Source organism: Homarus americanus, unplaced genomic scaffold (assembly GCF_018991925.1).
Source record: "Homarus americanus isolate GMGI-L3 unplaced genomic scaffold, GMGI_Hamer_2.0 scaffold54443, whole genome shotgun sequence".
In the NCBI taxonomy this organism is placed as follows: domain Eukaryota; kingdom Metazoa; phylum Arthropoda; class Malacostraca; order Decapoda; family Nephropidae; genus Homarus; species Homarus americanus.
The window spans coordinates 8,374,691-8,388,861 of NW_024750852.1; the positions used below are offsets into that span (position 1 = coordinate 8,374,691).

Sequence of the window (14,171 nt, forward strand, 5' to 3'; positions counted from 1 at the left end):
TCAAAGTTATATAATTCTCTCAGATGTGTTTGTTGTTGTTGTTTTTAGAAGTTTGTGAATTTTACTTTCCTAGAAATTCAATTCCCCGTTTTTTTTATAGTTTCGACTTAGAATATCATAGAGAACAAAGGGTGTGTAGCGTGTGCTGTTATGTGGGTCATGGTCTGTCTATCTGTCTCTCTGTCTGTCTGTCAAGCTCATCAGCACAGGAACTCATACTCAGGTCAATTCACAGGTAGATTAATACACATTCACAGCAAATAACACGTGGAAACTGTACTAATTCACCTGTAAAGTGCAAATATAAACATCTAATCAATATAATGTTGGTGATAATTAGGCGCAGGTAGAATTTCTCAGTGATAATGGTTAACTTAATTTAGGTTAATGAAGCTGAGGAGGACTAATTATTTATCTTGCTGTAGATGTTCATGATGCAAAGCTAAATACGAAAGCTATAGTTATTAAGGGGAAACTATATTTTGTGCGGATGATGAACTGGTGGATAGGAGGATACGGTTGGATTGGTGGATACGGTCGGATTTAATATCTCTTCCATTCACCGTTTTCTATAACCAAGGTAATATTACACTACCAAATGTAATCATACCTAACTTACTGTAACTCTACCACCTTCAATTCTTCACTATTAATGTTAGGTACCCATTCACAGCTGGGTGGACTAGGGATGCCTCGAGTTGCAAATTATGAGGCGACCGAACAGTGAATTTACAGTTTATCTTGTTAATGGTGTGAATTTTGTCCACTGGGGTATTATTTGCTGAGATTTTATCCAGTATAATCTCGTCTGCACACACACACACTGTCCATTATGTAAAAAAAGGAAATAATATGTTGCTTGTAGCGTGGGACGGTCACACTACACGAGGGGGTGACCGTCACTCCCGGATGCCAGTGACCACATTGTACTGCAAACTTCCGGTCAAGACGGAGTTTATCGCTGGTATAAAAAAAGGCCACATTATAAATACCTTTTACCGCATGACTTCTTGAGGTTATTCCTTACCTCTGGCGACTCAAGTTAGGTTTTAGGTCTTCCTGGCTGTTTCATAGTTGCACCAAACTGTGTTAACGAGGAGCAAGTCGTGTTTACAGTAGTCTCAATCACGTGTAATATAGGTTCGTCTGTGTGTGTGTGTGTGTGTGTGTGTGTGTGTGTGTGTGTGTCTGTGAATGTGTGTGTGTGTGTGTCTGTCTGTGAATGTGTGTGTCTGGTTGTCTCTGTGTGTATGTTTGTGTATCCATCATAAGAGTAAAAGTACCTACATAACATGCCTCTAGAAACTAGTCCTCTACCCACTGTGACAATCTACGTTAAGCGTGTAGCCTCTGTCTGTCCTCCTACGAGAAAGTCTTGCACAATTTACCTCAACCACTACCTCAATAGCTCCTCAACATAGATACATTTCAACGCGCGTGGAACAATCTCTCAACGCCTTTCTGGGCATTAAAACAGCAATAGACAACCAATTAACGCTACTTTGGGCGTTGAAACTAATGTAGGATAGCCAATCAACGCCTTTGTCTGAATGGTTCCTCCCCCCCCCCACCCTGGACGGCCCCCAGCATATTCAAAGCCAACTTAAGCTGTAATTTCCTCTCCCCTCCCCTCCCCACCTCTCCTCTTTCCCTCTCCCTCTCCCCATTACCCCTCAAACTCTCCCCTCTTATTTTTTATATCCCTCTATATGGCGCTGTAGACAGGTGTTAATTAGCCTCATCCCACACTACAGGGCACACTAAAATGACAGGTGTATCAAGGAACTTAACCCATGTAAAGTCTTCTTATTTCTTTGCTCTATTTAATTTTTTTTTGTTTATGTCACGTGATCATTAATTATTTTTCTTTATTATTCGTATTTTTGTATAGCTCGTTTTTATATAGATATCCATAGCTTCTATATAATATCATATATAGTACTGTATATCATCGTTATGAATAGTATATATCATTGTATAGGAGAGTAACGTATTGTAATGTATAGCACTATAATGAAATAGAGCTTTTTCTAGGTCTATATAATGAGCTTATAATCTTCTCTACCTCATATAGCCTATCTATATTAACCCAATAATCATATAACAATTCTATCATTAGCTCTATTTAGTATATTATTTTGTTCCATTGTATAGCAGTCTACCCTATACAGTATAGCACTCCTCTACACCTCTCATAATCCCCCCCCAAGTAGAGCAGTCTAGAGGTAGTAATAGTTACCTTGATACAACATAAGAGCGTCCCGACAGGTGAAGCTAACAAGGTAAATTAATGCTATTTGTCTCATTATCCCACATAGTGTAGTGTACCTGTACTATAGAGAGCACTTCAGGCTTGCTAATTCGCCTCTTACCCCTTCCCTACTTCCTGTCCATCCTCCTTCCCTCTCTCCCTCCCTTTCTCCCTACCTCTCTCGCCCCTCTTTTCCTTCTCCTCCTTCATCATTCCCTCCCTCCCTCCCTCCCTCCCTCCCTCTTTTCCTCCCCTACATCACTCTAAGGGTCGGACATAAAGGAAATTTTATACACTGACCAATAGACACACTCAAGTATATCATATATTCTCGGGTTTTTTCTTTACCAATATATTTTATAATCTTATATATGATTCATTTATCATACCTCAGTTCTTGTCTTTGTCAAATATATAATGAACTACAAGTGAAAATAATCCTACATTGACTCTTGAGAGAATATATACGACATATACTAGTCATATATATATATATATATATATATCCCCTTTGTTTCTCTACACTGATATATCTTATATTAGTCACCTGTTATATGTGTTAATTAATCATTCGTATTAACATTATATCAACTCTAATAGATGAACTTGGTGTATGTTTTCGTATATAAAAATCTATGTCTATTTATCGTATATATATGTCCTATATTTACCCTGTGTTTGTCCTAATGATACATACATCACGTCTTATGAGTGTTAATTACTGTGTTTAGGTACATCATTACTCACAGGTACACCAATACCCAAGACAGAGGTGAGTTATTAATGAGTCCGTAAATTGATGTAATTAGCTTTGTGTCTCCTTATTCCCGTCCATATAAACACGTTAAGGATGGCGGTGATTGGTGTCGTCAGTGTAACCAGACACGCAAAGGCTCGTGTGTAGGGACGATTAGTATCAGGTGGGGGGTAATTTGTAGCAGTAGTTGGGTGGTAACAACCATTAATGTCTAAATAATAAATTATTTTACGGGAATTTGGAATATTCGTGTAGCTAGGTTTATTTTGTTTGTGTGTGGGTGGGGTGATGTGTGGGTGGGGTGGTGGAGTGGGGTGGTGGGTGGGGTGGTGTTTGGTAGGTGGGGTGGGGTGGGTGTTGGGTGGGGTGGGTGTGGTGGGTGGGGTGGTGGGGTGGGAGTGGTGGGTGGGGTGGGGTGGGGTGGGGTGATGGGGAGATGGGTGGGGGGGTGCTATTTTTGGAATGTTAATAATGTTCACTAAACTCGAAAATGAAACTGTTTATATTGTTCAGTTGTCCGGTGAATGTTTATAATTTGGGATAATTATTAAATTCTGATGCTGTTTGACATATATTCATGTGTGTGTGTGGGTGTGTGTGGGTGTGTGTGTATTCCTTGTAATAGTAAGCATCACATACATATATTAATTACGTACACAAAAAAAATAGTCAGTGTTGTTTGACGAAATGAATTGACAGAGAGAGAGAGAGAGAGATACCCCGCCCCACCTTCCCTCTCTTAGTGACCAGAATATCAGTGGAAACTAATAGAATCGAACTGGTGAGTACAGGTAAAGAGAGACGGGTAGGGAAGGTAAAGTGCCGCTTCTCTTCATTAGTGGCCGGAAAGACCCCTTCCCCCTCGATCTCTCCCACTTCATTATCCTCCTCCTCCTCCTCCTCCTCCTCCTCCTCCTCCTCTTCTTCCTCCTCCTCCTCCTTCGACTTCTCCTTCTCTTCTTCCTTGTCCCCTCCATGTCCTTCTCCTCCTTCTTTTCTTTCTCCTGCTCATCCTCCTTCCCCTTACCTCCTACTTCAACGCCCACTTCTATCCTCCCATTCTCGCATCCTTCCTCCCCTTTCCTTGCTTTTTGCTCCCACACCTCCCTTCTCTTTTCCTTCTCACCTCTTACTTATACACCCTTTCTTCCTCTATCATCCTTCCCTACTCACACACTCTTCCCCCTCCTCCTTCCTCTCCCACTCCCCTCCTTCTCCTGCCCCCCCCTCAACTCTTACTCCAATACTCCTTCATCTTGTCCCCCCCCAACCACTTACTCCCCTACCCTCCACTCCATAATCCCTCCTCCCTTCCTACTACAAAGTCCTTCATTCAGAGAGGAGTGTTGAGGGCTGTGTTATCAGTAAATAAAAGTGTTCACATAGGGTACGCCTCTTCGTCCTCCTCTGACCACTAGACACTCCTCTCCTCTTGAACTTTGACCTTGACCTGTGACCTCGTCTATTGATCCACATCCTCCAGAATTATGTCATATCTTGTACGGTCAGTGTTCAATGTAATGTGTAAAATTTCGTCACAACCGGTCACTCGGTTTGGGAGAAATTTTAAGTGCATGAATAGACAGACAGAAAGAAAGACAGACAGACACAGACACACAGGCAGATATAGACACACACACACACACACGGAAAGGGAGAGAGAGAGAGAGAGAGAGAGATTCCCTTATACCTTATACAGCTCATCAGTAATCACCCTTCAATCACATACAGTAGGAGAGAAATAATATATGACAATACACCTGCAACCTTAATCATGCAAGGGCTCGGTAGCATTCATTATCTCACAAGGTGTTCTAGTCTACTAAAACCTTATCTCAGAAATACATGATATATATACTATATATATATATATATATATATATATATATATACACCGAGATATGATGAATCAGTTTCCGTTGTAAAAGAAAACGACTGAACTTCTTATGTGGAAACTGTCATGCAAATTACTGATTAAAATGTTATTGTTTTATAAGTGACGATTTAGTAGATAACAGAGGTAAGAGATGACTTTAGTCTTTGTCTTACGAGATAATAAATTAGCGTTGAGGTTCTTGTTAATTAATGACGTGGCTGAATATGTCTATAGGATAATGTAGAATAATTATGCTATTTTATTGATTCTGAATATTGTTGATGTATTGTGGTTTTACTTGTACCTATACATTTACCTGTAACTGTACCTGTACTTGGACTTGTATTTACATTTGTACTTGGATTTATACTCGTACCTGTACTTGCATCTATGCCTATAGTGTTCTTTCTAACAAGTCTTCCTTTAAGTGACTATAACACCTAATAATCGAAGATCACATTAGCTTACTACAGACTTAGTGACACACACACACACACACACACACACACACACACAAGGTAATATTCTGCCGGAAATATGAAACGCCAGGTGGTGATAGTAAAGAGACGTGACATACTGAATATAAGACCGAGGTCGTACTTCCAAGTATTCGATCACTAATGTTATCCCTTAATAGGAGATAAGTGAGAACGCGTCTAATAGGCTGACCCCAACCAGAGGCAGAAGTACACCCAGTAAAATACTATCGACTATTCCAATCCAAGTCTATGTCGTTCTTCGAGACGTTCTCAGATCCCCAGTTGGAGGGAAATTTTTACTGAACGAATCTTTTTGGGAGAATCTGCGGCCGTTCACTTCTCTCGTAAAATTAGCGGGGCAGGTAATTATTCCATCTCTGGCCTCTACCGTGGGTATGGGAGAGGGGGGTAGAAGAGGGGGTGAGAAGGGAAGCGTGAGAAGGAGAAGAGAGAGGCGGGAGTAAACGTGAGAGTGATATATATATATATATATATATATATATATATATATATATATATATATATATATATATATATATATATATATATATATATATATAATGTGTGTGTGTTTTATATGTGCCAATAAAGCTGGTTATTATTTGCTGACGATTGCAAGGGGAACACATGTTAGTAGGGGAACGCCAGTGTTCTGTAGATAAAACTCTGCGGGAAGGGAGGCCACGTATAGCCCTGTTATTTCATTCTGAGTATAAAGGCCGCTGAAATAACACTTACAGACAATAAACTTGTATCCACCAGCAACTGTGAACACTCAGTAATCACGGAGTCACTGTTGGTCTTTAGAACAGAACATTTAAACGTGTTGGACAGACACTAACATCACAGAGGAACACCGACGATAAATTGTTGCGACGAAATGGAACAAATAGAATGTTTATGGTTGACAAGAATTTATTATTAGAATAACAGAAAGTCAGTCTCCCTTATCGTGTGTTGCTCACAGGTACTGAAGACAGTCGTCACTTGTCTCAAGGCTTCGCTGCCAGATGGAGGATATCCTGTACCACAAACACAAAGAATTACTGTATAATAAACTGCAGCTTTTGACTGTTGTTTTTTCCTCATCTTTCCATTCTACTAAAAAAGTGTTTGTTTAGCATTACTATGAAGTGTTAATCCCACTTCTTCAATGTATCTCGACCTGCAAATCTCATGACCTGCATGCATGTCTTACGACCTGCACGTCACTCAACCAGCACCGTCTCATGGTCTGCTTGTTTTATGTTTTATAAACCTTATGAGGTATATTCCTTACAGCCTGCACGCCCAGCAGGTCTCACTTGCCAGCACGCCTCACAACCTGCACGACCCACAACCTGCGCGACCCACAACCTGCGCGAACCACAACCTGCGCGAACACAACCTGCACGCCTCACAGCCAACAGATAATGACTCCCTAATGGGCACTAGACTCACTAATATGGTGTTGTAACGTCAGGCGGAGGAGGACCTTAGTGGCGCCTGTGTCCACCACCGCCTCCCTACAGCCTCTGGTCAACACGTGGAGGAGGACGAGATAACACGACACGCTTGACCCCAACCTCAGTATGCCAATGAGGAGACACCGACCTCTAAAACCAATTCCAGGTTCATTCCAGCTACATTCCAGGCGGTGTTACACTGGAGTCTGGATCACGGCTTTGTTGAATTACACCTGAAGATACTACATGTAGAATTCCTTTAGAGTTACTGGAGAGAGTCTGAATGTTCTGAAGATGGGAAGAAAAATACTATATTGTTTTCACTTTCTTCCCTTTTTTTTTACTGAAGATAGACAGGAAGAAAAAATACCGAGACATAAGGAGAGAGAGAGAGAGAGAGATGTAGAAAGGGACAGAAAAGGTAGATGGGTAGAGAAGGAAAGAAAGACAACCAGACAGGGAAATAGAGGGAGAGGAGATAGACAGACATAGTGGAATAAAGACAGTGACATATGACTTTCTTTCCTTCTCTACCCATCTACCTTTTCTGTCCCTTTCTACATCTCTCTCTCTCTCTCTCTCTCTCTCTCTCTCTCTCGACATCTATCTTTCCTTCTCAATCTCTTTGTCTGTGCTTTATTCTTTTGTCTTAATGTGTCAATGTATCTGAATGTCTGACTCTATGTCTGTCTATCTTTCCTTCTCAGTCTGTTACTTCATCTCAACCCAATATCTATCTGTCTCTTCCTCCCTATCTGTCTACCTACATGTCTCTCCTTCTCTGTCAATCTGTCTATCTCTCTGTATCTCCTCTGTCAATATCTCCACCCTTGAGAAATGAGGTGAGGCCAGGACGCGTGACTCGCCTTGTGCTGGGTTCGCTGACGACCTGAGGAGACCTGTCTTAATTGACTGCTACAGGTAGACCATTCACCGTTCGTCTCTTCATTTGGCGTTTCGTGATTTCGCTTCCCCTTCCCCTGTGATTACTTAAGGTAGGTGTGTGTGTGTGCGCGTGAGAGAAAATACAGGTGCACAAACTCTTACATATTAAGGATGCATACAAGAGTTTCTACGCGCACACACACACACACACACACACACACACACACACACACACACACTATATCTGTAGTATTCCTCCAGATGTATTCAATTAAATATTACCACACCATCTTACATGCATCTCGTCCTCTGTAATTTGCCAGATCATATTGCAACGTTCATTAACAAGATGCGTTATATTATGTGTTTACTGAGAATGTCGGGGGAGTGGGGGGGGGGTGGAGTTATGAGGGGGGGGGGCACAGTAGTTATCAACGTGTAAGCTGAGAAGTATGCGTGTGTTTTTGCGTGTGTGATTATGTGCGTATATGTGCATGTGTGCGTGTCCTAGTTAAAGTGGATTTGTTTATATCGCATGTACACGTATACTTTTCTTGGACAAATCTGATAACGCAGTGTGTCATTGTTTACTCTTTAATCCTACAGAGTTCTTAAACAACATTAAATATCTATCAAACTCTAATGAAAAAGCAATATACAATTATATAAAAATACACAAAGCCACAAAAAATAATTCGAAAATATCTCTCATCACTTAAAATACACTTCAAGAATTAAGTCGAGTTATCGTCCACCGCGAGAAGCCCCAGGTAAGATATATAATTAAGGCAGGTACATGAGGTGGGGGAAGAGGACAAGCTTGATCCATTAGTGTCTCGGGTCTTTCACTCTTCTCCTCCACCGCTTACATGAGTCAGTCAGTCTTCTTCCAGTGACCCAGAAGCCAGACTGTTGTAGTGTGTGTGTGATAGCCTGTACAAGGTTAGGTTAGGTTAGGTCAGGTCGGGTCAGCAGCCACCATGCCAAACCTAACGTAATTAACAGAGACGCCAAGTGGTCCCTCCCCTTCCCTCCAGCAAGGATGAATGACTAGGAGCAGGTAAATGGGAATTCCAATCACCAGGTGTACACATAAACTAAATGGATTTCAATCATCAATTTATAAAACAGCCAATGGGATTTCTTTTATTTGGGGGACATGCACAGTATAGAGGGGCACAGTACAGAGGGGCACAGTACAGAGGGGCACAGTACAGAGGGGCACAGTACAGAGGGGCACAGTACTAGGCGGAGTCGATCGCGATATTTGTGGGGTTCGATATGTAATCTCGTGTACTACTGAGTCACGCGATTATTTATAGACAGCCGTACACGTATTGGTTGAGAAGAGTAACTTATTTCGTCGAGAATAAATTATAAAACTAAAAGAAGAAAACACAAGGATACTATATAGTTTGTTTTCTTGTGATGGGTTAAAGAAAGACACTGTATTTGGTGGTTGGTATCAGATTGGTTGATTAAATGGGTTGAGTATAAAGGGGATGGCACTTACCCACAACTACCAGGTGGGTTAGAGCTGGGATTACCAGGCACCTGACGGAGCCAGGTCGATAAGATCCGGAGGCATGAGATATCTTCCACGTCTGTGTGTTCGCCTCCACAGACGATCAGGTGAACTAGTGAGAAGAGTGTCTAGGCGCTACCTGACGAGGGCGTTGTAGGTGCTGGTCTATACCCCACAACTCACACTGCAACATTAAGAGAAACTAGTGTCAAGAAACAGCTTTGGATATGAGTATATTAACACCACCTGAAAATTAGGCACCCTAGCTTATTGCACTTGAAGGTAAACCATCCTAACACAACCTGGGGATGGTTAGGTAAGATTAAATTAGGATAGGATAGGATAGAGTCAGAGACGAGGGGAGAACGAGCTACTGACAGAGGTGACAGGGGTCAACTAAGGTCATAGCCATAATGACCCTCTTCCGCTGTCGTCGCCGGCTCCTCCTCCGCGACCTTCAGGTGTGGGGAGGCAGGCGAGGAGAGGGAGGAGGAGGAGATAAGAAGGAAGAGGAGGAGAGAAGAGGAAGGGGGGGAGAGAAGAGGGAGGAGGAGAAGAGGGAGGAGGTGCAGAGGAGGGGAGAGAAGGAGTAGGGAGAGGAAAGAGAGGAGGAGGAAAGGGCTCGTTAGGAGTAGGGGGGAGGGCTGGTAAGGGGGTAATCAATAGCTGAACAGAATTAAGGAGGAAAATAACCTGAAGGAATGGAGGAGGACAAGAAGATACTTGAAGGAAGATAATGAAGAGAGAGAGAAATAAGAAAAGGTGAGGAGGACGAACAGGAAGAAAAGATGAAGATGAAGAAACGCAGAAGAGATGGACAAGAGGAGATGGAAGGGGAAAAGGAAGAAAAAAGGAGGAGAGAAAGAGGCGGAGTAAAAGGCTGAGGAGGAGGAGTTGGAGGATGAGTAAGAGGAGGAGTAGGAGGATGAGGAGAAGGAATAGGAGGATGAGTAAAAGGAGGAAAAGGAGTAGGAGTAAGAGAAGGAGTCAGAGAAGGAGAAGTAAGAGGAGGAGGACAATGAGGAGGAGAAGGACTATAAGGAGGAGAAGGAGGAGGAGAAGGAACCACACCCAAGGCACCCCTAAATTTCGACAATACTATCATTACAGTTTTATAGCTTTATCGGGACGTGCTCGAGCTACAGTCACCACCCCGAGGGCCTGGGTTCGAATCCTGGAAGAGAGGGAGACGTTTAGCAAGTTATCTAACACCTGTTTCCTCTCTCTCTCTCTCTCTCTACGTAGAATAGAATGGAAAGAGGAAGGAAAGAGGGAAGAAGAAGAAGAAATGAAAGAAAATAAACACTAAAGAGAAGGAAGAAAAGAAAGAAGATAGATAAAGGAGGAGAAGAAAGAAAAATCAAAGAATGAAAGAAGATGAAGATAAGGAAGAGGAAGTTGAAGAGGAAAGCAGAGAATGAAAGAAGATGAAGATAAAGAAGAATAAAGAGGAGGAAAAAACATAAAGACAGAAAGAAGATAACTGGAGGAGGAGAAATAGAAAAAAATAAATAAAAAAGAAAGAAGATGAGAAAGTAGTACGAAAGACAAGACAAAGAAACAACAGTAACAACAACACAACAAAAACAACACCTAGATCAACACACCAAAGGCAACACTCAACATCTTAACACATGAAAAACTAAATTTAATCCTAGCTAATCCACACAAAGAGTAACCAAAGAACCACTCAGTCAACCACGCCTTCTGCAGTCCTATTTCATGTCTTGCAGATCCAACAAGCGGGCGATAGGGAGGAAGGAGGGTAAGGGGGAGGGGGGGGGTAATGGATTGCGTTGGCCAGAAGCCTTTTCAGCGTCATCATTCAAGTGTTGTGTTTTTGTTCTGCAGTACATTCCGGCTCCTGAGAGTGTGAACACCGTAAGACTGATGATCACATTAGTTGTAAGTGAAAGCTCCTGGTTGGGTGTGGATGAAGAATTGTAAGAGGTGTTTGAGAAAGAGAGAGAGAGAGAAAAAGACCTGTACACACACACACACACACACACACACACACACCTGTAAGCTACTTCAAAAGATTCGTTGCTACACTTTCTACCCCACAGCCCGGATGGAGTGGCCCTTTGGGAAGTGAGAGCTCGTGGCTGCCCTCACCCTTTGACCTCAACCTTGCCTTTGATCAAAGCTATTCGTCACCTGGTCAGTCAGGTTGTTAGGGTCTGCAATGTGTCTACCCGACGCAGACTGCTTGGCCTGCCCTATATTGGTGTGAAGTGATGATATGAGGCAGCCTGCATGACCAGACCTATATTGTTTTGAAGTGACTATATAAACATGAAGCAGCCTGAATGACCAAATCTATAATGGCGTGTAGTGAGCAAAAGACATGACACATAACCAGACATATACAGACACACGTCACTACAACACTTCACCACGACAATATACACTCCTTCACCAGTCAACACACACACACACACACACACACCCGCTAGCTATTAACTTTTTTGCTTTCTGTATCCTCGTATAACATTACAAGTCACAGCTGTAGGACTCATCGACTGCCCACCGCATAATTAAGACCTAACACATACTCATACATCGTAAAGAATGACACTTCTCTCTGCTAGCTAACCATCTGAGATATACAGTACATTAAACGCTTCCAGGAACAGGTATGCAATATATATATACACAGAGTCAACTTATTATCATATAAATACTAGATACATTTTCCTTGATGATTCATAAACATTCCAAACTATGAATTAAGTAATATATATAATCACAGGGTCAACTTATTGGCATATAGATTTCATACACATTCCCTAAGGTGACAGGTATGCTAACACAACAATGCATCAGATACTCAGCATAAAATGTGGATGCAAAAGTGGGCCAAAGCAAGAAGGAAGGTTGGACATTAAGTCAATTTATTCTCGGAATCGCACAGCAGTCTTAAGTCACGCGAGAGACCCATTCATCACCAGGTAAACTCGGGCAGTAGGTAAATATACTCAGGCATTTAGCAGTGTGACGTGATGCGGTCAATAGGGTGCGCGCGCGTGTGTGTGTGTGTGTGTGTGTGTGCACCTATGATAAATGTTAATAACTTTTTACCTCCTCCGTGTTCGACATGACGGAGTTGGTGCAGGTGAAGGAGGAAACACCGAATAAATAAATAAAAAAAAACTTAAGCGAGAAGACGAATGAAGTGAGATACGACAAAAAAAAAACAAGACGAAAGACAAAGAGGCAAGATACACAAAGAGAATAAATCAGAAAACTCAAATGGAAGAGAAAAACAGAAGAATGAAAGGAAAAGAAGAAAAGAAACAAGACTGATAAAGATAGCACGGAATCTCATAATCAATCACTGTACAAACTCAGAAAATTTCACCAATACAAAGTTTCCAAAATGGATCGTGGAAGTAACACGTTTTTCATAGATTCAATGTTACATATATATAAACATTAACTCAAAAGACTAAGTTTAGAAGAATCAACAGGTAAGAGGAAGCAGCCGTATAAAATTGTGACACAAGTTTCCAAAACATTGTTGGCTAATTTGTGAGTTGGAAATGTCATGCACAACACAAGAGACTGGAGGAGACAATTGATTTGAGCTGTCTGTATCTTGAAGTGTTTCTAGCAAGGAAAATCTTTACTTTGTGTTGCGTTATTTTGTTTTACTTTACCGGTGGGAGGGAGGAGAGAAGGAGTGGGTGGTGGTAGTAGTAGTAATGGCAGTAATTGTTGTAGTGGTAGTAGTATTGATGATGATGATGATGGTAATGTTGGTGATGGCAGTAGTGGTGGTAGTAATAACGGTGGTGGTAGTAATAACGGTGGTGGTAGTAATAGTAACGGTGATAGTAATGGTAGTATTAAAGGTAGTGGTTGTAGTAATGTTGGTAGTAGTAATGGTGGTAGCTACTTATGTATTAAGATATTTAATAGTAAGGTAATAAAATGGTGGCGAAGGAATGGCTATTGGGGGAGGCTGGAGGCCATTATTAAAAAAAAGTAGTAATGGTGGTAGTAATGTTGGTAGTAGTAATGGCGGTGGTAATGGTGGTAGTAGTAATGGCAGTAGTAGTAATGTTGGTAGTAGTAATGGTGGTAGTAATGTTGGTAGTAGTAATGGTGGTGGTAATGGTGGTAGTAATGGTGGTAGTAGTAATGATGGTAATGGTGGTAGTAATGGTGGTAGTAGTAATGATGGTAGTAGTAATGATGGTAGTAATAATGGTGGTAGTAATATTGGTGGTAGTAATAATGGTGGTAGTAATAATGGTGGTAGTAGTAATGATGGTAGTAGTAATGATGGTAGTAGTAATGGTGGTAGTAATGGTGGTAGTAATGGTGGTAGTAATGGTGGCAGTAGTGGTGGTAGTAGTGGTGGTAGTAGTAATGATGGTAGTAGTAATGATGGTAGTAGTAATGGTGGTTGTAATGGTGGTAGTAATGGTGGCAGTAGTGGTGGTAGTAGTAATGATGGTAGTAGTAATGATGGTAGTAGTAATGGTGGTAGTAATGGTGGTAGTAATGGATGCAGTAGTGGTGGTAGTAGTGGTGGTAGTAAAGGTAGTGAGTGGTTCATTTCATCACTACCAATACATGGAATAATAGACGTGTGAGTGTCGCCTCTTGTGTACAAAGGACTTCTGTGTGTACATATATATTAACTCGATTCTAGTGCGTGTGCGTGTGTGTGTGTGTGTGTGTGAAGCTTTATGTATATATATATATATATTATGGCTTCTCTGTACACTACGTTTCTATTTACGCACAAACTTTAACACGCACACACACACACACACACACACACACACACATATGGTACAAGTGTTTCCAGTACTAAGATAATTTTGTTCTTTGTTAGAGTAACCAGCGAGGAGTGTTGCGTCACAGAATGTGTGTGTGTGTGTGTGTGTGTGTGTGTGTGTGTGTGTGTGTGTGTGCGTGTGTGTATATCTTCTTTAAACAAAT

The 14,171-nt window shown here is 41.5% G+C and overlaps 1 protein-coding gene across 3 annotated transcripts in view; it reads right to left on the minus strand.

Moving 5' to 3' along the window:
* The window catches only part of LOC121854251 (chaoptin-like), a 50,460-nt gene that overhangs the window by 19,695 nt on the left and 16,594 nt on the right, over positions 1-14,171 (minus strand). For all 3 annotated transcript variants that reach the window (XM_042348786.1, XM_042348788.1, XM_042348787.1), the window contains one exon: positions 9,207-9,402. The gene's annotated coding sequence lies outside the window, so the exon portion shown is untranslated. The remainder of the gene's footprint in view (positions 1-9,206; positions 9,403-14,171) is intronic.